The 23574-nt window shown below is 51.5% G+C and overlaps 1 long non-coding RNA gene across 1 annotated transcript; it reads right to left on the reverse strand.

The window, feature by feature from the left end:
• Positions 1-573: 573 nt before the first annotated feature.
• On the reverse strand, positions 574-19552 carry LOC101706791 (uncharacterized). Its single transcript, XR_204885.4, has 4 exons — positions 19398-19552; positions 18699-18850; positions 7417-7512; positions 574-3659 (listed from the first exon to the last, which is right to left on the reverse strand). It is a non-coding gene; the product is annotated as an uncharacterized LOC101706791 (long non-coding RNA).
• Between the last annotated feature and the right edge of the window lie 4022 nt (positions 19553-23574).

A 23574-nucleotide genomic window follows, 5' to 3' on the forward strand; every position in this document is an offset into this window, starting at 1 on the left:
AATCCGGACAGCCTGGTTCGCAAGTCCACAATAGTGAACCCTACCCATAATACAGAAGAACACAATGCCATTTTATTCTGGCCTCTCTAGACCAGCAAATGAGAAAACTTCTGCAAGGAGTTGGTCACTCTCAACATTCAGCTAAAGAAGCACTGTCAAGACTGCCGGGCCGTCACCTGAGCCCGGCTGGACAGCCTCTTGACTCACTCCTGAAATATTCCAGGCGCCTCTCCATCAGGGGCCACGCTGAGCACAGTCATGAGCAAGGTAGTCATGGCCTTCCAGGCCACAGAGCACAGCCTGGGCAGATGGGAGCCCTGGCAGATCCTGGCTGAGGCATCCAAGTGACAGGTGACCGGTGGCAGGTGCAGGACAGTGCTCTGGGAGGACAAAGCTGTGCCTAACTGGGGCCTGGGGTGGGGCTGGGGACAGGCTCAGAGAAGGGACAGCTAAGCTGAGGCCTCACAGAGGAGCAGGGCGGCCAGGGGGTGACAAGGCAGGAAATGGAACAAACAGGTGCTGAGTCCCGGAGGCCCTGGAAAGCCCAGCTACGAGGACGGAGTGAGTAGGGGAGGCTGGGGTAAGGGAGCAAGAAAGGCCCAGAGCGACTCCCCATCCCAGAGCCCTAAGGCAGAGCTGGGTCTACACTGAGGTCAAAGGAGAACAGCCAGGGAGGGCCAGGGGGAACCAGGGAAGGTGGGGCAGAGACAAACATGCGAGGTCTTGAGCCCATGGGGTGCTCAGTGCTTCCAGGAGACAAAGGCCACCTCTCCCCTTGCCGGATCCCCAAATATATAGGATGGAGTAAGGGAGATAGCAGCTGACTGCCTTGCTGTGGATCAAATGCTTCTGTTCTCTGAACGTTCACACAGTGAGTCCCTAACCCCAGGGGGATGACACGGGGGGTCTCTGGGGTGTACTGGGGTCAGATGAGGTCATGAGGTGCCCCCTTCGTGACGGGATTCACACCCTTGTAAGAAGAGGAGACAGAGCTCCCCCTTCCCACCACGGGAGGGCAAGGCTGGAGGCGCCTTCTGCCAGCCAGGGGGGCCCCACCCCAGGACCCATCTCAGCCAGCCGGGGCCTTGACCTCGGACATCACAGGCTTAGAAAAACGGAACGTGCAAGTCTCTCGTTTCAGACACCCCACTGTGGATCTGTCACTGCGCCCCAAGCCGACAAAGACAAACTGAAGTTAGTCTGACAGTTTGCCTTGGCTGTCTGCGTTCAGGAAGCAGCCACTTTTCCTTGAAATGAGATGGAGTTTGTCATGAAAACACACCCCCAAAGAAATAACCCCAGGGACAGGGAAGTCCACGTGCAGTCTTCACAGCTACAGACCAGAGGCTCCATTTCTGGTTAACTTTCATCTCCCGAGGACGAACGGGGACATGCAGGGATTCTGTCACAGGAACCATGAGTGCCCCAGAGCCTCAGCCCTCCTTCCAGACTCGAGGCGGCCTGGGGATGTCTCCCCCACCAGACAGTGCTCCCACTCGAGTCCACGACACCCACTCGCCTGCCCTCTTCCCTGCAGGCTGTCCTCCCACCAGCTCTCTCGGGCTTGTCTCCTGCTGCCCTGGTAGGCCTGTTCTGGCCGATGTTTCTTGCATACTGCAAGCTGTCTGGCATTAGAAACTCTGTGATGTGGTCACAGCAGAGCAAGAATGTTGTCTTTGAACTTTGGAAGCCTTCATTCCCCAAAACTTACTTTGAGGGTTTGCGAAATGCCAGGCACTGGGGACAAGAGGATGAAGAAAGTCTGGTTCTGGCCTTCAAATACAGCCAAGATTTGGAGAGGAGCAGCTGTCATGCTGGAGTCTCCCTTGTGGTGGCCTTTGAAGCCTGACTCCCAGTCCTGGCACAGGTAGAACGTCCCCAGAGGAAAGTTGGGAGACAACATCCCAGATGGGGGCAAATGTGAAGTACAGGTTCAGCTTTGCCCACAGCTTTAGAGAACAGTCCTGCTATCACGCAGGAGCGGACAGAACACAAGAATAGCAGCACCTGCAGGACGGGCCAGCACTGCAGAGCCTTGCTGTGGTCTAACACTCCCCATGAGACAGAAATGGGCTGCATGTGGATGGAATGTAGAAGTCACTGGCTCTTGAAATATGCCTGTGTGATGGAGACATGAATTCTTAATTTTAGTTAACTGCGGTGACTCTAAATAGCCACATGTGACCAGTGGCTGCTGTATTAGACACAGTGCAGGATATTGCACCAAGGACTTGATGGGTGATAGACGAATTCCAATAACAGACCATGAAATAAAGATGATTGCCCGTGCCGCTTTACATGTAGAAACTGAGAGCCAGAGAGGTTAAATAATTTGTCCAAGTCACATAATAAGTGTGAAGCCAAGACTGAAATCCCAGCAGTCTGATCCCAGGAAGAAGAAACGGCCCCTTCGGTGTACATTCCTCATTCCGTGCCACGTACTCTGGGTGCCTCACTAGAGTTAAACCCCTCCCAGATGACACAGAGGTAGCAAAAACTGGGACAGGGAGCAAGCAGGGTGTCAGCAAAGGGAGGAAGGAGGGAGACCCCCATGTGCACGATCATCTCGGGGTGAAGAGCACCCTGGGCCGGGTCGTGACAGGCATGCTGGGGGTCTCTAGCTTATAAATCCTTTGTCTTCCCTGCGCCCTGACCACACCCCACTCCTCTGGGAATACCCCATTTCACCTACGATGAGGAATGTCTGAGAGGGTCAGGGTGGGCAGCCCAGGCAGGAGAATCAGGTCAGTCACCCCTCTGTCCTGAGGCCCACAGGACTCTCAACAACCTGAACCCTTCCCTGACCCACCCTCAACCACAGTGGACACCGCTTGGCCACCGGGAGTCGCTTCCAGAACTTCCAAAAGCATGTCCCATAGCCTGGTGCTTGCAAGAGACCTACAGTGAAGCCATGGGCCAAGAGCATGTGGACTACTATTCAAGTCCTCCCAGCTCCACGGTGTCCCAGCCTGGGGACCTCAGGCAAGCCTTAGCCTTTCAGAGACTCAGAGTCCTGTTATGACAAATGAGACAATTTACTTCCAGAGTTGATATGAGGTTTCAGTGTGAAGCCCATGATAGTTTGTGGCTATCTAACAGATTACTGATGGTTGCTATCAATCAAAGCTGAACAGCCATGCCCCCTGGCTCTTCTGCCCTCCCACCAGGCCACCAAACAAGGAGACAACCAGAGGTATGGAAGGTGTGACTGCATGTCAGGTGGCCTGGAGTCTCCTCAGGGGTCAACCAGTTGCTGGTGTGAAATTGGAGGGCTCACACCCTGCTCTGGATCTGTTTCTCCATTTGTAAAATGGAGCGTAGGGCTGGCTGTGGTGATCGCACACACAGACACCTTGGGGTTGGGGCAAGAGTAGAGGGAACCTGAGCAGACCTGCTGTGGGGCGCTCACTGTTGAATTCCTGCGACAGCTGCTGTGTAGAGACGCTGGCTTCTACTCCTAGAGGTCTTGGCGTTCACCGGGCCTGGATGTCACTTGAACTGTAAAAGGGCAGTAACTGCTTGCATCATTTGATCTGCTGTATCCATGGTGGCATCTGCAGGCCAGACGGCCGCTGGGAGCCTCCCAGCCCCGCCTGGTGGGGACTGAGACTCCGGAAGCTCCTGGACAGCACCCTCTACTCTGTTGCCGCCTTTGCCTGCTAAGAGAAAACACATCTTTCAGGTCCCCTTTTCACTTCCTGTCCTGCTGCGTATGTCACATTCCGACGGGGCTGGGGCCAGGCCTCCCAGAACCCTGTCCCAAAGTGCTTTCTGGAAAGTTCTCCTTGCAATTCTAGGAGCGCCTGCACCTCTCAGTTCTCAGTTCCAGTTGGTGAGGGTGACTCTGCCCTGACCCTGCTCCACTGCACTCGTAGCAAGGGCTGGTGACGTCACTGTGCCAGCCCCTCTGCAGGAGCAGGTGTGGAAACCCAGCTGAGGGGATGCAGGGTATCAGGGCCATGAGGCATCCCTGATGGGGCACACACAGCCCATCATGCAGGCCAGTCAAAGTGCGGTGTTCCTGGTGACCCACACCGAACCCTGCCCCATCCAGAACTCCTGTACACTACATGGGCTGACCCCATGGACCTGAGACGCTGTGGCTGGGGTCACTGCAGCTAGCAAGCCTGGTGTCACCTTGCATCGGTTCATGAGAACTGTCAGAGCCCGGTGCCCCAGTCTGGGTAGCCTAAGAGCAGAGACTGGAGCTCCCACCATTCTGGAAGCTGGAAGTCCAAGATCCAGGTGTCGGGTCTGTGACCCATGAGGGATAGGTAGAGATGTCCAGCAAGTGGACAGCTGGGTGTCCTGGTGGTCAGGAGAGAATCTGGGCAGCATCTGCCAGCATCCTGGGGTAAGGATGCCAAGGAAAAGGAAGAGGCACAGGTCAGTGGTGGCAGCAGAGGGAAGGAGAACCACATCAGAGCATGTGCCCCCAGCTGCGTCGCTCTGCGGAAGGCACAGCTTCTGCCAGGAGGCTGCTCTTCTAGCTTCGCTCTCTAGGACCGGATAACCACTTGGTCTTCAGGCCAGGCTGGAATTGGCTCCCTGTATGTTAGTGCTGCACACTCGTTTTTCATTTCCTTAGACCTCCCATGCTTTGGGAAATAATGTCTTCATCAAAACCTCCTTAACTACAGAAATAGACAGAAGGGTGGATGAACAGGTGGACAGACGGATGGATGGGTGGATGACCAGTAGACAGAGGGAGCGGGGACAGATGAAGTCACAAGGAAACTGAGGAGGGACAGCCAGCAAGGCAGGAAGAGAAGAGAGGAGGGTCGGAGCGTCGGTGAGCCGCGCTGGTGAGGAGGAGGGCTGGGACGCACCCACTGGATTCGCTGAAGGTCGATGCTGACCGCACAGAAAGCAGTTCCACGCTGTCAGAGAAGCCAGGGGCCACTGTGGGTCAGGGTGGGGGCTGGGGGAGAGGGGGAAGTGGGAGCACTGCTTTCTCCTCATCTCCACTAAAAGCCTCGCCCACGTGTCGTCTGCCATGAACTTCTCCAAGTCTCATTTTGCCTTCTGTGTTCCCTGAGCATGCAATGAGCTGTCTTCCTGGAGGGGGCAGAGGGGCTCCCCAGATGGGGTTCATGACTGGATGGGTTCCATGGTACAGAAACCCCGGGGGCTCAGAGTCCCACCCATCCCCGCTGAGGCCCTGTGAGGAAGCACAGCCTGGCATGGCCATGGGGCTCCTCCTGGTCTCGCTGCCCCATAGAAGGAGCAGAGTCTGTCTAGCTGCCCCCAGGCTGTGGTTTCCTAGCTGTTCCCATCCACGACAGGACAGTCAGGGGCCTCGCCACTGTCCCTGTCTGCTTCCTCAGCAGGACGAGACGGGGCGCCCCATTTCTTAGGCTTGACAGCCATAGACTGCCCTCTCTCACACCTTCCCTGAGCCTGGCCTATTTCTGGGGGCTCAGTAAGGAGACCATTTGCTGCTGCTCTACCTCCCTGCACTATGACCTCCTCGGCCTGTCACTCCAGGGTGAGGCCATCCAGCCTTGGCCATCCCAGCCATGGCACCAGCTAGGGCGGCTTCACCAGAAGAAAGGGGAGCTATTTACAGCTGGCCACACAGCTGACCTTGGCGGAGCACTTGACGAGATTTAGAGCTGCTCAGCACGGCACTCGCTCAATTCGGCCAGCCTCACCCACAGCAGCCCATGCAAGGCCACGCACTTCTGACCCTGGTTTGTAAACTGGGAACCTAGAAAAGATCCATCTGCAGAATAATCGGCGTCTTCAGATCCACATCTCTCCTCTTGGCAAAATTGTGCGGGAATAAAGAGGAGGCAATGAACACTTCCCTTCCGTGTGGGGGGAGTGCTCTTTCATTTGATCCCTACAGTGCCTGGACGGGCTGTCTTCGTGGGTGGTCACTCTGAGGCCCTGGACAGCCAGTGCCTGCCTGGAGGGCCAGTGGTGGATGGCAGGCCTGTGGCTGACCAGGTCCCAGGGCAGGGCCGGCCCTAACACACTGCTTCTATTCATCTCCTGGCCATTCATGAGTCTGAGGGCAGGGAGCACTGTCCCATAGCTCAGATGAGGAAGTGAAGACTCACACAAGTTAGAACAAGTTGCCGAGGCTGCTCTGTAAGTGTGAGATTGGGGCTGGCCGTGGGGCGGGGATCCCAGGCAGAGGATGGGTGGACATGGTGTGAGCTGAGACAAACCCAGTCTCTGACTCCGGGACCTGTCTGTACCGGGCGGAAAGAGGGGCTTGGGGAATGGAAAGCTTGCTCCGGCTCCCACGGCATTCATACATACACACACACACACACACACACACCCCCCTCATTTCTGGCCCCGGCCACAGTACTCTGCCCCAGTGCCCAGACGTTGGGGAAGGGGCCATGTGAAGGGCCTTGTCCAGCCCTGGAGGGGATGGCAGGGGTGATGCTGTGCCCCAGCTCCGTGCCCTCCCTGCTCCACTCAGCCCTGGGCTGGTTCCCAAGCCAACCGGGGCCTGGCTGGGCTTCTTAGAAAGTGAGTCACTCCTGGTACATGGCAAAGAAGGTGGCTTTCTTGTTTTCTGGGCCCAGGAAGAGCTTGCCCTTGTGCAATCCTGCCCTCAATTTCCCCTGAGTAACAGCAGGTCTGGAAATCTCTGCCCTTGAGACTTCAGGACCTGTCTGGCCCTGGGTAGTCGCAATAATGGTCACCTGCTCGAGGCACTGCTTACAGGAACAGTGTACACTCCCCTCTGAACTTGGGGAGCGGCTCCACTTCCCACCTGGGGCCTCTGGCTCCTCCATATGCTGACCCCTGTCTTCACCAACACTGAGCAGGGTCTGATCCCAGGGACCAGCGCAGAGAGAACTGGAGCAAACCCCAGGGCTCCCCTGCACTGTCCTGCCACAGAGGGTGACAGAGGCAGATGTGTGGGCCCCAACTCTGGCACCAGCGGATTGCTGTGTGACTTTGAAGACCCTCACCGCTCTGAGCCTCAGTTGCCTCATTTGAAAGATAATGGTAGCTGTTATGGGTGCTGGTTACTGACAAGGCGAAGTCTCCTAAGGTTGGGTGACAATAAAGGAAACAGCATGAGGCGGGCATCTCACTAATGCCGCTCCCTGGTTTGTGACCAGATCTCCCTCAGGCCCACACCCTCGCTCAGCAACACAGCAACCCTAACTCCTGGCTGGCCCTGCACACAGGGCTCTTCCCAGATCCATTGCTGGCCATTTATTGCTCTCGGGCCTGGGTCACATTCCTTTCCCCACACTCCTTTCAGGATCATAGCCCGCAGAGAAAAACTTCTCATTGCTAGCTTCTGGCTCACAGTCAGCAAGACCTGGTGGGTTCTTCAGCCCTTACAAGGTCCCACCGCAAGTGCCTGGCAGTGCGAAGATGTGGAGAACAAGTGAGGATCCGCCCCCAAAAAGCAGCAAATGAAGCTCAGCATCCACTGACCTTCGTCCACTCCACCGGCCTCTCCGGGTGACCTGGCTGCAGTGCGGATCCCAGTCTCCTCTAGAAGAGGCCTCTGGACATAGTGTCCACTGGAGCCTAGGAACCAGGAAAATCAGTGACCTACGGACTATTGCCTGTTCAGTCATACACCCGATCTGACAAGCATGGAGGCCCCTGCCCTGGGAACAGTCGGGGTGCTCTCCTAACAGGCAGGTGACTTGGCCGCACCCCAGCCCTCGGGTCAGAATTTCCCAGGGGTGCTCCCAGCAAGTCTGTTCCTGAGAAGGGCAGGTCTGATGTGCAGCCAGGCTGGGAACCACCAAATCCAAAATTAGCCACCGGAAATGAATACCGGCACCTACCGGTGCCAAGCAATGAGTGACAGGGCGGTTAGCTCCCCACCGCGCAGGGGCAGGGAGCTCTGGGCTCCGCTCTGGGACGAGGCCAGGGTGTGCTCAGAGAGGTCAGGGCTTCCTGGGCCACAAGCTGTGTAGAGGCTTGAACCTGGGCTTTCCCATTTCCAAGCCCAGCCTCTCTGTGCCCCTCCCCAGCCCTGTGCTGGCCGGCGCGCTCTGGGGACACGGGACAGCTGAGACTCACACCCTGCCTGGGAGCTGCCACAGGGCCACTTAGCACTAACACGGGCTTCCAGAGGAGAGCACAGGGCCTCCCAGCCTCCCAGGTCGGGGCGACCAAGGACAGCATCTCCGAAGAGACGCCTTTGAGCTGGATCCTGCGTCTTCCCCACCCTCCGCTCCCTCCGGTGGGCTCAGCTCCCAGCCCCTGCGGCTCCCAGTGCCCTTTTCGGCCCTCCTGGGCACCTAGGAAACCAGGGCTCCTGGCTGAGCTGGGGAGCAGAGAGGCACGCGGCCCCCCAGCCAGGACAGTCAGTCGCACTCCAGGGCTGTGGTGAGTCAGACACACAGAGAGGCTGGCAGTGACAGGACCACTTCCCTGGGGAGCTGGGAGAGGTCAGAGAGGAGAAAGTGCTCTGAGAGCCTCAGAAGAAAGAAGCCCCAGACAGACGGGTGTTATTACCAGCACCATCAAGGGCCTCAATTACAGGGACCCACATCTGACTCCTCGAGGGTCATTAACGTGTCCGGCCACCCACACATGCTTGCATTTTAATGTAACTTCACTTTTATTATTAATAGATAAGGCTGTGAAATTCTCGCTAAATCACCCTGACGCGTCCACACTCCTCTCCGGGCTGGGTGGGTCTCTCCCTTCCCACAGGACGCGGGCCAGGCAAGGAGGCAGGCCAGGAGCTGCGCTCGGGCCCCAGCTGCACACCCTCTGCACCCACTCTTCCCCCGTGTGTGCACCCACCTCTGACCTGCTACAACTGAATGAACTGCTACGGGGACCACGCCTGGGGCACAAGAATGTCAAGCAGATAAGCATGGGCATCTGTCCGTCTGTCCATCCGTCTATCTGTCCATCCACTCAGCATTTTACTGTGTGAGGACGGAACAGCACAATGAACAGCACATGTGACTGTCCACAGGAAGTGCACTGCGATGAGACTGGTCCCCAGAAATGCACACCACAGAAATGCCCTGGGGCACTGGGCTGACTCAGAGAAGGATGAAGCCCCAGCTCCCAGGAGAAGCCGGACAAGAGCTGGCCCTGGGGTCCTGGCTAGGGGAAGGTACCACGGGCAGAGGGAAGGGCAGGAGTGAGTGTGGAGAGAAACCCACGTGCGTAGGGCACGAGAGGGCTCTGATGTGGCCACAGATCAGGGACATTAGGAGGAATAACTGAGGGCAGAGTGAGGGTGCCCTGTGACAGGCTTCTCATTCCGTGACAGCAAGAGCTGTGAACTAGCTGTGAGCAGCCACCCATAGCCCTCACTGCACATAGCCTATCCAGGGTGGTGAACCCCTCGCTACAGGAAGACACTGGGCTCTGGAGCCCAGATGCCCCACCAGTGAGAGAAGAGGAGGGGCAGCTCACAGGAGGCCTGGCTCTGAATGCCAGAGGGAGGGTTTCCTTAGCAGGAAGATTCAGGCAGAAGGGGGAGCAGTAGGCTCCTCCAGGTGGGTGGATGGAGTAACCAGGGTGGGGTGGGGACCAGGAAGGACAGAGGCTCTGAACCCAGCTAAGGGAGGGAAGAGGTGCAATTCCAGAGTGGAGAGCTGCCAGAAGCAAGCAGGGCTCCTCCGAGAACACCTGGAGTCAGCATAGGATGTAGTCCCAGGCGGAACTAGAAACACCCTTAAAGAAAGTATTTCAATGGGCAGGTCACCTCAGGCTTCCTCGTCTATCCCTTCCTCTTCTGACAGCACAGGGGTTCTCTACTGAGGAGTATCACCCTCCACCCACCCCAATATAATCCACAGCATTTGGAGAGGCAGACTCTGTCTGCTTTGCCATCCATCACCCCTCCTACATCTTGGCCACCTGTGGGCCCATGCCCAAGGCCCGGCCAATCAAAACCTTCCATCCCCCTATGGGCAAGTGACCAAGGCCTGGCCAATCAGAACTATCCACCCAGCTGTGGACACGTGACCAAAGTCTGGCCAATGACAATCTTCCATCTATCTGAGGGCTGCCAGGCCCAGTTCTGGAAATTTAGTCAAAACTTCCAGGAAAAAGTCTTTCGTGAGATAAAAGGCTAATAGAGGCCCACAGCTTCTGAAGTGCCTCCTGGAAAAGCCAGCTGAGAATGAAGATTATGTGGAGAAATCAGAGGCTACCCCTGAACTTCACACTAAGCTCCCTCTCGTGAACAAGCTTTCTGACACTTACAACCGATGAAGTCCTCTCATCTTGGTCCAAATGTTTAATTTGCTGTGTGAGCCTCCTGGAACCCAGGACACGAGTGATTTCCTGAGACCAGACACCACAGCAGGTCCTCATCATGCAGTGCTTTCTCCTGACACTGTCTGTCAATCTGGGTCACCAAGGGTGAAAGACAAGACCCCCCAGAGCTTTGGACGAGTCCTGCTCCATCTCCAAACACGGTCTCCCTTGAACTCCAGCTTTCTCAGTTTTCGATATACGGTTGTATTCAAACTAATGTTCATAATGGTGCATGCCTACAGTCCTCCACTGGGAAGGCTCAGGCAGGGGGCTTGCAAGTTCGAGGCCAGCCTGAACTACACAGCAAGACCCTGTCTCAAAAAATGGAATATAAGGGCCGGGAATGTAGCTCAGTGGCACCGCGCCTGCCACTCAAGTCCAAGGTCCTGAGTTCAATCCCTAGTACCAGAAAAACGAATAAATATAAAATTAATGTTCATATTACTATCAAGTGAAAATGCAGTGTCATTTGCCATGAAAATGCAGGCAATCGATACACCTCTTGTGTGTATTCAGTCAAGGTCAGATTGCTTTGATTCAAGCTTGTCCTCTCTCCATTAATAAAAAGAGATTAGAGAGCATTGATGAGATGCCTGCAGGAAGAACTGGGATGCCCTGGGGGCCAGGCCAGCATGCCCATCTACCAGCTGTGGGGAGGCTCGCGCCAGCTGCTCCCACTGTGGGGGGGTCCTCTGTGGGCAGTCAGGCATGACCACACAGGGGAATGTCGTCTAGTTTAATGTGGAGGGCGAGCATAGCCCCTTTCCTCTAGTGGGAGCCCGCTCCATGCCACCATGTGTGCTCGAATCATGCCTCTGCTCTCTCCCCTGAGCCCTGTCCAGCGTCCCACACTCCCTGTGCATTTCTCCTGGATCCCTTCCTCAGTAAGTCAGGTGCACAAGGGGCCCCACTCAGATGCTGTTTCTAACATGAAAGCAGGCCCCTGCATCCAGCCACAAGTGTCAGAGCCTTCAGGAGGAGTGCTGGGAGAAGTGGAGAGAAAGCCTAGCTTTGTCCACTTCTGAGCCCCGTCCTCAGCCAGGGCAGACACTGGAGGTCCCACTAGCTCTAGGGAAACTCCTGTTCACTCTGGAAAAGAGGAAACTGGAGCTTAGGGGTTGATAACTTGCCCAGAGTAACACTAAGCGGAGCCAGGCTTCAAACCCAGACCTGTGTGACTTGAGGCGGAGTTCTTGGCTACCACACCTCCTGCCGTGTCTGGAAAGATGGGTCCCATGGGAGGCCTGGCACAACCCCAGCAGAGGTGTCAGTGTGGGCCTTGGGACTGGGCTCCAGCCCTGCCTCTGCTCCTAAACACTGTGACAACTCTGGAGAGTTACTTCTCTGCTCTGAGCTTCAGTTTCCACTTCTGAAAAACAATAAGAAATTCAATTTGAATGTCCTTGCTTCTTCTCCCAGGGTACTCCATATACCCTTCTGTAAAATGTCTGTGTTAGCTCTCCCATCACTAAGACAAAATAGCCGACACTTGCAACTGAGAGGAGAAAATTAATTTGGCTTGTGGATCGGGTGTGTCAGTCCATGGTCGGCTCACTTCAAGGCAGGAACATCACGGTGGAAGGGCCTGTCAGAGAAAAGCTGCTCACCTCAGGGCAATCAGGAAGCAGAGAGAGAAGGAGGAGCTGGGACAAGCATACACCCTTCCAGGTCCCACCCTCATGACCCACCTCTTCCAACTAGGCCCTGCCGAACAGCACAGTCAGCCACGAATGGCTCAGTGGATCAGTATATCACCTTCCCAATCCAATCCACTTCCCAGAGTCCCACCTCTGAACACATGAGACTTCTGGGTGACATTTTAGATCTAAACTGTAACAGTGTCAAATTTTATTTTGCACTCTGTTTCCCCAGCGATCACATTCGCCATGAGGACAGAGGGATGGTTTCTTGAGTGTGCACACTGGATCCCGAGTAGGCTGGCAGAAGGTACTGATTGAGTTAAATAAAACTAATGGAATGGAATGGAATGATTTCCGTCATTCCAGCCTCCCAGTGAAGCCTTTAAAGGTGGGGACTGAGCAGAATCTACAGCAGCCTGCCCTCTGCAGGCTCTGACCTCACACCCTTCCAGCAATCCCAGAAGGGCTGGTGAGACAAAAAGACCCTGAGCAGCTCAGATCCCAGGAAAGGAAAAGATGAGTGAAAAAGAAGAATGTCTTATCTGGGATCCAGCTGAGATCTTCAGCATCCCCCATGGGGATCTCATAGGCCACTCAGACCCGAGTTTGTGAGTCATGTCCCTCCAAGTCTGCCCCTCCTTGCCCTGACCTCTGTCGGCGGAAGGCCCACCTGACCAGCCTCAAGCCTCCTCCTCCTTCACCCAGAGGTCCCCATCCTGAGCATCTCTCCGGCACTCAGCCTTCGCTGCTTACACCCTGATTCTAGCCAATAGCATCTCTCGCTTAGACCGCACTCCACCAAGTCCCAGATCCCCACTGAGGCCCAGAGGCTCTGTGTGACCTTGCCTGGCAGCAGCCTCACCCACTTCCTGTCTTCCTGCTGTGTTTCCTGTTCTCCTTCTCCCCACCCTAATTCCCACACTCCTGCTGCACCAGGCTTCAAGGCTCCTTTCTGCCCCTGCAGCTCCACGATGGGACTTCGCCTTCCCCATCCCTCGTGTTCCCTGTCCAGGGCTCAGTCCTCGCTCCCTCCTCTCTTTGAGCCCTGCCTGCCCGATGCTGCATGACACCCAGTCCTTCTCCAGCCAATGCTTTTCTGACATGTAATACTGCACATCATTACCTGGCCTCAGCATAACTCAGCTAGATTTGCCCATGGCTCTGTCCTCGAGGCTGAGAACCGTGCCTGCACAGAGCAGGGCCTGTGAAACAGAGAATGGATGAGTGAATGAGAGAAAAGGCCACAGACAAATGTTCGGGCCCTGTGCTGCTCCTTGCCATGCCATTCCACCCTGGCATCTGTCACACAAGGTGACATTCCTCCTCCTGGAGTGGGGACACACATGTTGTCTGAGGGACATCAGAGTGCCCAGGAAGCCCCTGAAGCCTGTGCTCTCGTTACTCTGAGTGTATAAATCTTGCCTCCGCTGCTGGAAGACAGCAAGCCAAGGTGGGCACTGCTACACATGGACAAGGGTGCCAGGTAGGGGAGCGGAGGGGGTCACATGCTCGCTGACTCACAGTGAAAGGTTTTGGACATGATGCAGCACCAAATCAATGCAGCCCGAGCTCAGTTCCTTTCAGGCCTTTATTGGACAGCACCTACGCACCCTGAAGCCTGCCTGCTAAGAGTTCTGTTGCAACATAAGACTGAGTCGAGCGTAATCACCGCAGCAGACCATGAGCTAAGTACTCTGGAGAGCCTCACCTCCAGGATTTCATCTCTGCGCACTGAAGCATCCCCACGCCCGTGAGGCACCTGGCACCCAGCTCCTTCTCGCTCACCGGGCACACTCCTTTCCATAATGCCACCCTTCCCCCACTCTTCCCACCTCCCGCTGAATCCTCTGCAGTGAGACGTGTGCAAACGTGGGTTACAGTGAACTCACCCCAGACAAAGTACATGGCTCTAAAGCCGTTCCTGGGCTGTCTGCAGAATATGCTGTCCCACAGCCTGGGAACTGTTTATGAAGCTTAAACTCAGCAGCCTGCTCCCAGTAAACGCCTCCAATTGGCCAATGCAGCCAAACAGCCAGGGAGAGGGTGACTGCTGGACCCGGAGTCCGAGGGTCCCCAGGATAACTTCCAGGATCCCTTCCTGGTACAGGCATAGGTGTGTTAGATGCACGCAGAGACAGAGATGTCCCCGATACCGAAGAAAAGCAGATGAGCTAGGAAAGGTGACTCTGTTGGCACTTGGGACTGAGAAACAGGAGTTGCCAAAGTCTCTCGGATTCCACCACCCCCACCTTGAGTCGCTGGGATGTTGAAATATTCTGAAGAGTTTGAGTTGCCTACACGGGTGAGATTAGCCAAAACCCAGCATGCCTGCCTACCTCCTGGGGGCCACTAAGGCCTATGGCTGGACTGTCCAAGCCCCACGGGCCCTGGGAGGACCAGAGCACAGGTCCTCATGCGGCAAAGGCTCCATGTGCCAGCACTGGAAGTTACTTCACCTGCGAGCTGGCAGATGCAATCCCAGGTGGAAACAAAATGTTGAAATACAGAAATAGGCGATCTCCACCCCACAGAGTGATGAAACGTTTGGAAGAGCCCTGCACAGTCACTCGGCTCATGCCTGGGAGGGCAGGGGAGGTAGGTCCTAAGGCTGGGGAAGCCCGGTGCAGGGGCCTGACGTGAACGCGCCTGCAGTCAAAGGGGCAGAGGGCAGGGGGAGCGTGCAGCTGCCTCGGGGAGAGAGAGCCTGACAACTGTGGCGGCAGCCAATCACTTCGGCTCTGGAGCTCCTACAGACTCTCTTTACTCTCTGGTTGGCTGTTTCAACCTGTGTCTGGCAGCCCTAAAATTTTCCTAAAGCATCATGGCCAGAAAAGGAGGGGAAGAGTGATCTGGTCACAGAATAGGAAGAAAAGGAGAGAAGGGAGGAAGGCAGGAGGGAGAAAAGGAGAGAGGAAGGGAGAGACAGAAGGAGAATGGAGGCTTTGAGGTTGTCTTGGCATTACTGCTGCCTCAAAGTGTTCAGAGTTCCAGAGGTGTGAGCCCAGTTTCCCCATAAATGGAGTGATGTGTGTGTGTGTGTGCCAGTGCTCGTGTACTGGTGTGGGTGTGTTAGAGTGGCGCGTGTGCATGCACCTGTGGGCGTGTCTGAGTGTGTCCATCTGGTGTGAGCACAGTGGATCTGCATGGTGTGAGTGTGCACGTCTGTTTCTGCTTGTGTGTTCACACATGTGTGAGTGCATGTCAGTGTTAGTGCACATCCTGGAATAGCACAGCCCTGGAATAAGCCTAAGGGGAGGTGGGAGCACGCACCAGCCCCATCCTACCCTGGCCTCAGTCTCCTCACACGTTCTAGTTCCTAGGACAGCACCTAACATGTGATCCTCACTCAGCAAGTATGGACTAGGTGCTCGTTATTTGGGGGTGATGCTCCCTCCTTCTGCAGTTGAGGGGATAACACCGAGAGAGACCTTGGGGCTTGGCACCGAATATACACTCAATCACTACCAGTCCTTCCCTTCCTCACCTTCATATTTTTCCCTCTGAAAGGAGCTCAGTAAGGGAACTGATTCATAAATCCGCTGGCCTTTGCAGCCCCCTCCCTGGGCTGAGCACATGCCACTGAGCACCCACAGCCAATTCCTGAGCCAATTTCTGGGGGCTTCTGCCTTCCCATTCCATTATATATTAGCCAGGTTTCTTCTCCCGCTCTCAGTCAGAGGTTGACAGTAGTTCATTTGCAAGAATTAAATGCAAGATTGAATTTTAATGATTTGAAAATCTGAGGCCAACTTTGCAGGAAGCCTGGGGAGTGAGCTGACCCCCGACCTTCTGGCTTGGTGCTGTGCTGTGGGTCACAGTCCGGAAGGCAGGGGTGACTCTCCTGGGAGGAACTGAAGCTCACACAGAGCAGGTCCATAGCCACAGTGGCCATTCTGGGCCACCAGAGCTGCTTCCCACCCCAACAAGAGATATTTAAAGTCAGGGAGGTAAAAGTCTCCTCTCCCTGCCAGGGAAAATGAGGTCTCCAAGTTCTAAACCCACAAACGCCTCAAAATCTTGGACCAGTCGGCCCCAGTTGAGTATTGGTGGATGGAGCCAGCACCATGTAGCAATCATAAAACTAGTCAGGTGACACTGGAACAGTGCCTCTGAGGTATTTCACAAACAGGGGGAACAAACACATTTAGTGTCGCAATCCTGGCCACCCGGAGCTGCCGCGTTGGCTGCTTTCGAGAACGGACTGTGGATGAGGAGTTGAGGGCCCCCAGCTCAGGGCGCCTGACTGGCAGCCATCTTGGAGAGCGCAGCTCTTCCACCCCCAACCCCTTACAGCTACTCCTCCAAGTAGCAGGAGTTGCACTCAAACCTCAGGGAGACACTTGAGGCCTTCCACAGTCATCTCGTCCCACTACTCTCCTTGACAGACTCATGGTGTGGGCTAACAGCCTCCCAACTGGATCTCAGACATGCCTGTTCTTCACCACCTCCGTGCTCAGGAAGCATGCTATCCCTCCCTTCAAAGGAGCTATTCATCCTGTAATCCTCCAACAGCAGTTAATGAAGACCGATCTCCCTTGGCATTTCACAATGCCCTCTGGGCTGGGTAGGCCACCTGGTAGGAGGCGCTCTGCAGACTCGGAGCCCAGCGTGGGCACTTTCCACTTCTTCCCCCAATTAATCTCTTCACCACCTTCCTGAATTCAAGCAGGAAGTCCAGAATCTCCTCTGAAGGCTTCTTCCTTCCCCCAAAAAATTATCCCAAATCCCCACAGAAGGCTAAGGGGAAAAAAAGGACACGTACATTTCAGACACCAGGCCTGAAGGAACCAGCAACTGTGCAGTTTACAACTGCCATGGATTCTCCCTGCCAGGATTCCCTCTGCCTTGAAGCCTGTCTGCCCTCATTCTGTCTGTCACGGATTCTCACTGCCATGAGGGATCACTGTCAAAGTTTATTTCTACCTAATACTTCCGAAACAGACACATTCCAAAACCAGATTCCTGACCTGCAGCCAGGGGCCCCCTGTTGAGCTCTGCAAGTGAGATTCTCTTACTTCCTTTCTTCTGCTCAGCTGCTTCCCAAGGCTCAAGCAGACATGGGGAACACTAACGCCACCACTCTCAAATCCCTTTCTCCCTGCCCTGTGACCACTGCGGGGAGCACCTTGTCTCTTTTAAATCTCCAGACAGGGAAATACTGTGTAATATACAGAGAAGCAGGAAGCTTGCTCTGTGCCTCCCCTTCCGGGGCAGCAGCCTTCTCCCACCTGTCCCTGGATGCACTTGGCCACCTCCTGACCAAAGAAGAAGCCAAAATTTCTAGGGATGTCTCTAGCAGGATGCCTTGTGCTAGGGCACCTGCAACATTCGCAGTGAATTCCATGGTGTCTGTCTGCACTGCCCACAGGGGTAGCTGGGGTGGTATTTGAGAAGGACCTACTGTCTGCCAGGCATTTTGACACCAATGTCCCCATCAACAGTGAAAGCAGAGTGAGCTGCATTTTACTGTGGAAATGAGGCTCGGCATGTGGAGGGGCTGAGAACTGCACAACTCTGCGATGCTGGCGGCCTTTCCCCTTTCTCCCGCCCTGGAGTCCCGGCTTGCCTTCCTGACCTCCAGTAGTTTACTACACGTAAACACACTCAGCAGCCTTAGAGAGATGAGGGAGTCGTGGGAGGGCAGCCTCTGGCTCACGGAGGGTGCTGTGTTACAGCTGTGACCAAGGTTAGGGATGTTGGCCCTACTGTGTGGGGGACAGGCCAGGAAAGCACAGCGGTGATTCCAGCACAAAGCCTCGGGTCAGAACTCACCACGACGGAAAAGACTCACCTCACAACTCTCTAAGCCCATGTTGGAAGAGAAATGTGGAGTTGAAAGGGTGCAAAGAAAGGCCAGGAAAAGAAACACGCTCTGCCCTGTGAGGCAGCCGGGAAGACTCCCCCAAGGAGAACTTGCTCGAGCGAGGCCTTCGAGTGGATTTAACAAGGCAACAGCTGAATCCACTAACTGCCGCTGACCACGTGCTCTGTGCCCCCATCTGCACCCGTCCCAATAAGAATTGCCTCATTCAATTCTTCCGCTAGCTGCAAAGTGGATCCTGTTATTCCCATCATCAGATGAGGATGCCGAGCTACAGTGATAATAAACCAGTAACTGTCAAAGCAGGAATTCGATCACACACAGACCTGGAGTCAGAGGTGAGTCTGGGTCCAAGAAACCAGGGGGTTTGCCTCCTCTGGTGAAGGGCTCTCCTCCAGGGGTGCCACACACAGGCAGGGGAGGAGGACACAGCCCGCTCCTGCATCTCCCTGCCCACAGCTAACAGCTGCAGCAACTCAAGCCAAATAGATAAGATTCTCTGCTTTCAGAGAGCAGTTAAAAACAGAAGCAAGTGAGACTGTTTGCTCCAACGTTCCTCAAGGGTGAGCCTAGTAAGAGAAATGAACTGCAGGACCCAGTTTCCCAACAGCAACAGCCACCGCTTACTATGTGCAAGGCATGTGTTGGGCTTTTGCAAGTAAAGCTCATTTTAATTCTTATACAAGTACTCTAATAATTAAAGATAATAGCCCTCAATTCTGAATCGTGAGCCAGGCACCATTCTTGATGCTTCTATATCTTTGAAGCCATCAAATCCACACAAATCTTATTATTATCTCTATTATTATCATTATTATTATTATTATTATTATCTCTATTTGGCAGAAAAGGAAACTGAGGCATGGAGAGCAGTTTTCACAAGGTACCATGGATGGTAAATGGAAGACACGAACTCAGGCAGTCTGGCTCCAGAATTCAAGTTATTCATCATCAAACTTTCCCTATAAAATAGATATTGTCTACATTAAATTAAAAAAGAAAGGGAGGCCTACCGGGATGTTATGAATCATCCAATCTTTTTGGCGGCAAAATCAAGCTTTGTACCCAACAGCCGGGCTTTGACCAGGGGCAGCAGCTCTGGTCCTGCTGCTAACTTGTGGTTTCTGGCCACAGCTCACCTCTCCCCATCCCTTTGTGTTGTCACCTGGAAAATGAGAGGTTAAAAACCAATCAGTGCCAATGTCCTGGTCAGGCATTCCCAGAAACAGTGGGGAGCCTTAGCCCCCATGGTACCTCATCTGAGAAGGAAAACCACAGCCTAACCAACCCTTAATAGTTTGTTACCAGCATGAGGATAATCTGGGCCTCCTGCCACTATTCCTCGTCCCCCTGTGTGGTGGAGACTCTTCAATATGGCTACCAATAGTTTCTCCCATCTTGGTCCACACATCCCTCCTCATCTCATGAGGTATAAGTCTATTTTCTCTCCCCTCAAATGGGGTTGGGCCTCATCATCTATTTTGTCTAAATGACTGTGATAGACATAATGTCCCGGGACTTCTGAGCCTGGCTCCCAGAGTTTGGAAAGCTTTCTTTGTCTTCCTTTTAGAACCCAGCTGTCAGACTGTTAAGAATCTTGGACTAGACCACAAAGATGAGAGATCTCCTAGAGAGAAAGAGCCTGAGAAAAGCCGCCATTTTGGATGTTCCAGCCCTAGGCAGCTCCCAGCGGAGGCAGCCATTTGACTCACCTTGGTCAGGAAACTACCCAACCGCTGGGAGAAATAATAGCTTCTGTTTTATGCTGTTACACTTCAGAGCGGTTTGTTACCTAGTAATTGAAAGGACTCCATTTCCTCCACCTTATCTTTTTATCACCACAGAAGATTACTCCATAGCTTATCAGTGTCAATGTCCACTGGACTATGGCTTTTAAGGGTGCTCATGGCTTGGTGACTAAGAGGTGACTTCAGACCTAAGGCAAAGGGCAACAATGTGGCTTCATTCATTCAGTGTGAGCATCTTTCTGGCCAAGAATGTGTGGAGGTCTAGAGCAACAACTGTGCCTAAGGAAAGCCATGTTTGGGGATGAGCTAGGTGAGCCTGGTCACAGAGGGATGGGCTTAACTTGTCCAATCATTCAACATCTCCTGAGTGCCTACTATGTGTCAGGGAGTCTGCTGCACCAGTGAACGGAGACACTTATGTGCGAGGAGGCTTTTGTTCCAATAAAGTCAGGGATACAAGTGAAAATCTATGAAAGCAAAGGGAGCTACATACTGACATGGTCAGGATAATGACTGATTTACTTGTGTGTTTTAAACAACATACATGTATTTTCTCACAGTCTTCCAGTTTTGGAGTGTGGAAGTCCAAATCAAGGTGCCAGCAGGTTCGTTTCTTCTGAACCTGTCCTTGTCCTGCAGATGGGCACCTTCCCCATGTAGCTGCACATACTCTTTCTGGGTGCATGAATCTCCGACGCCCCTAGGTGCTGTGCTTTATCTGCATTTTACGGATGAGGAGTCTGAGATCCATCAGCTGTGTGATCTTGGACAAGTACTTAGTGTTTTGGTTCTTTGTTTTGCTTACTTATAAAATAGGCTTAATAATCATATTTCTGCCATGGATTGTTTTAAAAATTAAAAGACATAATATTGGTAAAGCACATAAAATAGTTCGCAAGGTTTATTTTTTTATTAGAACATGTTTGCAGTACAAAATAATTACATTCACAGTGGGGAGTTGGTACATGAACATAGCACATGTCAATTCTAAACATCCCATTTACCTCTACTCTTTTTTTTAAACTGCCTTTTCCTTTTTTGTTTTGGTCAGCATCAGATTCATTTATTTATTTTCTAAGTCTTTATCAAATGAATTATAAAAATAGGTTAACAGCCAGACTTACAGACCAAAAAACATATAAAACACAGAAGGCAATTATACTAAATCAAGGAACTCTTTTAGATACATTGATCATGCTGAATTACAATAACTTTTTTCTTTTTTTCAAACTATCTGAATTCTTTTTTGGTACTGGGGATTGAACTCGGGTCCTTGCACTTGTGCAGCAGGCAGCGAAACCATTGAGCTAAATCCCTGGCCCAAAATGTCTGAATTCTTATTTTGCACTTTAGTTATATATTTCATTTCTCATATAAGACAAACCATGCCATATTTAAGCTTGTGTGTCTGACTTACTTCACTTAACATGATGGTCTCAAGGTGGATCCATTTTTCTACAAATGACTTGAGTTTATCCTTCTTGGTGGCAGAGTATAATTAGGTACAAGGGGCTGGGAATTTAGCTCAGTGGCACCACGCCTACCCCACAAGCCCAAGGTCCTGAGTTTGATCCCTGGTACCGAGAAAAAAAAACAAAAACAAAAAAATAATTGCATACAAATATCACCTTTTCCATATCCGTCCATCTGTACAACACTTATTTTTAAATTATATTAACCTTTGTTAAATGAATTTTATTTTTAACTTAATCTTTTATTGGTAAATATTTGTCACATATATCGATCCCATTCATCAATTAATATATCTTAATTCTCTTTTTCCAATTTCTCTCCCCTCCCTTCAATCCTTTTTTTGCCACTTACAAAAGCTTTGTTTCTATTTTTTGCTTCCATTCTTTTTTTTTTCTTTTTCTTTCCTTCCCTTCTCTCTCCCTCCTCCCTTGTTCCCCGTCCCATTTGAACATATTCCTTCTACTTTTCAATATCTATTGTCCATTATGCTCCTTATTTACACTTTAGGTGTCTCACACAAAAGAAACAATGCAATATTTAAACTTGTGTGTCAGATTTATTTCATTAAGATTATGTCTCAAGGTGCACTAATTTTCCTACAAATGACTCAAATGTATCCTTCTTTATGGTAGAGTAGTACTCCATGGTATGTAAATACCACATTTTCTTTATCCATACTCCTTTGATGGGCACATGGGCTGTTTCCAAGATTTAACTATTATAAATTATGCTACTATAGACACGAGGATGCATGTATCATGATGGTATGATGACTTTAACTCTTTTGGGAAGATACCTAGAAAAGGAAAAGCTGAGTCAAATGAACCTCTAGTTACAGTTTTTGAGGAATCTCCATACTGCTTTCCACAGTGGTTGCACCAGTTTACACTCCCAACAGCAATAGAGAAGTGTTTCTTTTTCCCCACAGCCTCTCCAGCATTTGTTATTGGTTGATATTTTTATGATAGCCATTCTCTGTGGAGTGCGATGGAATCTCAGTGGTTTTTTAATTTGCATTTCTTGAAAGAACCGGTGATGTTGAGCATTTTTCATGTATTTATTTGCTGTTTGTATTTTTTCACCAGAGAAGTATCTATTCATTTCAGATGCCCATTTTTGGACTGGGTCTTTAAATTGGGTGGAGTCTGATTTTTTTGAGTTCGTTATATATTCTAAATGTTAGTCTTTTGTCTGAGGAGTAGCTGGTAAAAAAATTTTTCCCATTCTGTGGGTTGTCCCTTCACTCTGTTGGTGGTTTCTCTTGCTCTGCAAAAGCTTTTTAATTTGATGTGATCCCAGCTGTTGATTCTTTGTAATATTGCCTGTGTAATAGGGGTTTTGGACAAAGTCTTTGTCTATACTTATATCTTGTAGAGTTTACCTATTCTATCTTCCAGGAGATTAAGTGTTCCTGTTTTTATGTTTAGATCTTGGATCTGTTTCAATTTTAGCTTAGTGCATAGTGAGAGACATGGGTCTAGATTCAGTCTTCATCATGTAGAAAGTCAGTTTTTCCAGCACCATTTATTAAAGGGGCTATCTTTCCTCCAGTGGAGGTGTTTGGCTCCTTTGTCAAAGATAAGGTGACTGAGTGTGCTTGGAGTTGATTCTGCCTCTTCTATTCTATCCATTGATCCTTGAGTCTATTTTATTTTGGGGGGTCTTTTGGGGGTGGTTTCTTTGGATATTTTATTTTGTTTTTGTTTTGCCAGTACCGTGCCATTTTTATCCCAGTAGCTTTGTAGTATGACATCAGATTAGAGATTGTGATGCCCCTGCCTTGCCCTTATTGCCCAGAATTGCTTTTGCAATTCTAGGTCTCTTCTGGTTCCATATGAATTTTAAGATTGTTTTCTGTAGTTCTGTGAAGTATGCTACTGGTATTTTAATTGAGATTGCATTAAATCTGTATAACACTTTTGGAAGTATGGCCATTTCCACTGTATTGGTTCTGCTGTGATTCTGATGGGTTTTTCTTTACCGGTGATTTCTTTCTTTCCTCTAACAGCTTTTAATATTCTGTTATTGTGTTGAGTTTCTGGAATATTGACTATTATATTCCTTGGTGTCATTTTTTCTGATCATGACTATTTGGAGTCTATTTGCCTCACATATCTGTATCTCAAGTTCTCTTTCCATTCTTGAAAAGTTTTCTGCTATTACTTCTGTGAACAGGTTTTTTATCCCCTTCGTGCTATCTTCTGATTTTTCATTGATTCCAATTAATCTTATATTAGTCTTCTTTGCATCATCTAGCAGCTGTTGGATTGACTTCTCATGGTCCCTTGCTATTCTTAAGAAGTATTTCATTTGATGACCACCAACCACAACCCTGTCTTCTGGATCTGATATTCTATCTTCACACTGGTTGAACCTGCCGTGTACACTTTCAGTAGAATTTTTAATCTCCTGGATTTCTACTTGAGTCTATTTTATGGAACCCAGCTCTTTTCTATGTGGAGCATTTATGGTTTCCAAATGACAAACTGTGATAACTATTAATTTGCCACCTTTAAACATAGGTAGAAGATTTATAGTTATATAACAAGATCCAAGACTGAGCATAATATTATGTATAGTAAATATCCACTCAGTAGAGCAATTTTACCCTAAGGGGAGAAAATTTAAAAGGGATAAGAGGAAAAATAGAGAAATAAAAGAGGAGAAA

This window comes from Heterocephalus glaber, unplaced genomic scaffold, assembly GCF_053883595.1.
Source record: "Heterocephalus glaber isolate CG9 unplaced genomic scaffold, H.glaber_assembly_v1.0 deba00000281, whole genome shotgun sequence".
Lineage (NCBI taxonomy): Eukaryota > Metazoa > Chordata > Mammalia > Rodentia > Bathyergidae > Heterocephalus > Heterocephalus glaber.